Source organism: Amia ocellicauda (genome assembly GCF_036373705.1).
Source record: "Amia ocellicauda isolate fAmiCal2 chromosome 11 unlocalized genomic scaffold, fAmiCal2.hap1 SUPER_11_unloc_1, whole genome shotgun sequence".
Classification (NCBI taxonomy): domain Eukaryota; kingdom Metazoa; phylum Chordata; class Actinopteri; order Amiiformes; family Amiidae; genus Amia; species Amia ocellicauda.
In genome coordinates, this window is record NW_027102659.1 from 350,911 (window position 1) to 354,056 (window position 3,146).

General features: G+C 42.9%; 1 non-coding gene across 1 annotated transcript; it reads left to right on the forward strand.

The window, feature by feature from the left end:
- The first annotated feature begins 1,015 nt into the window (after window positions 1-1,015).
- trnav-aac (transfer RNA valine (anticodon AAC)) lies at window positions 1,016-1,088 on the forward strand. The gene has a single exon. It is a non-coding gene; the product is annotated as a tRNA-Val (tRNA).
- Window positions 1,089-3,146: the final 2,058 nt, after the last annotated feature.

A 3,146-nucleotide genomic window follows, 5' to 3' on the forward strand; every position in this document is an offset into this window, starting at 1 on the left:
GTCAGACCCCCCTCCAAAACCCCACACGTCGTCTGTCGTAGTTCTGCAAGCTTTCCCATTCACACCTTTCAAAACCCTGAGTCGGAGACTCCATTTCGCATTCTCTTGGACCCTCTTGCAAGCCTTCTAGAGTCTTATCCACAAGCCCCAGATCTCTCCAGGCCATCACCTTCAACCAGTCCTCATAAGAGTATTCAATTACCGTCTCAAAAGGTTCCAACGTACCCTCCTTCTCTCCCAAAGCAAAAAGCTCCACTCCAACATAGCTGGGATCCCTTTTAAAGCGGTAACCCCGTCGAGCCCCCCAGAACAACACCCAGGAGCGTTCAATCTTCAAATTGGTGAGTACAGGAACCCTTGCCCGGGATTGTTTCTTGCGGGGTTTCATGTTGATGTCGCTGGACATGTTGAAGAAGCGGGATGTTTCAGATGCTGAGAATTAAAGAGGTATTGCCTAAAAGAAGCGCGGGTTCTTAAATAGAGAGGAGAGTTTCGGGGCGTTGCCTTCAGAGGGGTGGGGGTATTTATGGGTGGCCTTGTTGTTCAGGGTTTTATGGGTGCACACTTTCTGACGGATATGACGTAGGAATAATTAAGGAAATAACTCTACCTAAAATCACGCCCCCCAATTATGACGTAGGAATATTAATAAGCTTAGGGCATACGTCATAACAAAATAGGCCGCGCCCAAAAAACCCTACTATCTACTCTTATGTAGTTGAAGGCGCAGTATAGCTCTCATAGTCTGGTGGTGACGGAAGACCACCAGCCGTTTGAACAAGCCATTCAGCATCACCTTGTTGGGTTAAGTGCAGGCACTGTCAGAGCGCAGGGCGTCCTGCCTTTGAAAGAGTTTCCGAAGTGTCCTGATGTGCCCTTTAGCAATGCCAAACAGGTCTGTGAAAATGGCATCCTTTCGCCGCACTTCTCACAGCCTAGCCGACCTGAAACACCTGAGCCCGTTTTACCAGCAGGCTTTAACGGTAACCATTTGAAGCAAGAGGCAGCGGTGTCAGTTTCCGTAGTGTAGTGGTTATCACGTTCGCCTAACGCGCGAAAGGTCCCCGGTTCGAAACCGGGCGGAAACAGCCTACTGTGGGCTGGCCCTTTTCGTCATGCTTGCCCTCGTGGTTCCCCGGAGGCGGTGGGTGTCTTTTCTTCATTGGAGTGCCCGCAATCGATGCACTCAGAGCGTCCGTCCGTCGACAGGTTGAAATTGTAAACGCTGGTGTAGCCACTTTTAATTAAAATCTGATGATGATGATGATGATGATGTTGTTGTTGTTGTTCTTGTTGTTGTTGTTCTTGTTGTCATCGTGGTCGCCGTCATTATTATTGTTAAAGTAAAGCAGTAGTTAGATTTGTTGCTACCGTAAGGTGTAGAAGACAACAGTTGGTATGGCGTGTGATATCAAAACATTCAGAATACTTTTAACCTATATAATTTATAAGCTTTGTAAAATAAACCCAAATATCTCTTTTGCGGGGATAAACGCTGTTCTGAGTAGTTTGTGACTTGTTTAATACCAAACAAAGCATCGCTATAAAAAAAAAAAAAAAAATCACTGTAAAAGCGCTAGTTATTTTTGATCTTTATAGTTATTTTCTAGGCTCAGGTTGTTTTTTAGCGCTTATAAAGGCCTGAAATATTCTTAGTGGTTGTTGACTATAGGTCTTGATGCTTAAAAATGTTTTTTTGAGAGACCAAAAGGTTCTAATAAAAGTTTAGAGTAGAGAGGAGAGAGATCGTCTCCATCTTGGTTTCTATTTGAAATTTGATGCAGTGTCATTTTATTGGTTGGTTTTGATATGTTAATTGGTAACAGGGTGGCACAAAGGCCAGACCAGAACAATGCCTTACAAACAGATCCGGCATGTGGCCATCAGTATAAGTATGAAGGTCTGGTCTTCAGCTCGACAGACTCATACTGACCTTTCGATTTAAGACTAAAGATCAACAATGTCCGGAAACAACATCAGCGATTCGATTTAAACGAGTTTTTAGGCAAGTCTTCAGATTATTTTCATTGACTCAGAGCGTGTTGTGTGCATGTATTGTAAATAAGGCTATAACATCTGTTTTAAGTTCTGTAAAATTATTTTTCAACCAGTCAACAGGAGTTAATTCCCAACGCTGAGGAGATCATCTGGAACAACGACGGTAAGATTTTTGTGTTTGCGCTCATGGGTTCTTATGCATGGGTGTGTGTGGTTTTGAAGCGGCTCATTAGAGTTATGAAAACGTTTTAATATATATTAATGCCGGTCTCTTTAATTACACAGAAACTATCGAAAGGCCTGTGATTAATGTCTCCGAGGATCGACCAAGAGAAGTGGTTGTCCCTAGACAGGCTGTCTGCCGACCGGGTAAGAACTAAACCCCTGTTTGTTTGTATAACGTTTCTGTAAGATGTTTGAGTCCAGTTTTGTTAATTTTAAAAAATTATCCTGTCTAACAGTATTAAGAAACGTGGTTCGAGACAACGAAAGGCCTTCCACATCGAGGGCTTGTTTCGTTTTACCTTCGAGAACCGTAACCTTTCAAGAATCTGAAAGGCCGTTAGCCCCGGTATCTGATAGCTGTGAGTATATGTCTGCAGCCTGTAAGAGGTTAAAGCTTTTTATAAAGCGGTGTGGTTAAAGGTTAAACATGTCTCTTACCTTCACAGCGGTGCAAAAAGCTAAACCAGCCGAAAAACATAAGAAACGATTATTCTGTGGAGGTAAGTAAGATCTTTCAAACTTTAATGTTTTTAAAAGGGCTTTGTTTGCCCGTTGATGGCTAATATTTAAGCGATGGGTGACCGTTTCCTGTAGGGCGGGGGGTTCTGGGAAAGATCTTTAGAAGTCCGGACAGGTCTATGCTTGTTTCTGGGGAACGTGTTTAGAAATGACCGATTGCCGTACCGTCTGGTTAGGAAGTAAAGACGTCCGAAAGGGTTTAGTAAGTTGTTTGGCTTATCTCCCGCTATTATACTTCTGTTTTAAAGTGGTTGTAGGAAAAGGCTTGAAGGTGTTCATTGTATTTAATATTTAAACAGATCGTGAAAACATTTGTGAAACAGGAAGTCCCGGGATCAGGAAGCGTTTACACTTGGAAGGTTCGTTTAAAAATGAAATGTTGTTGTGTGTGTGTGTGTTTTATT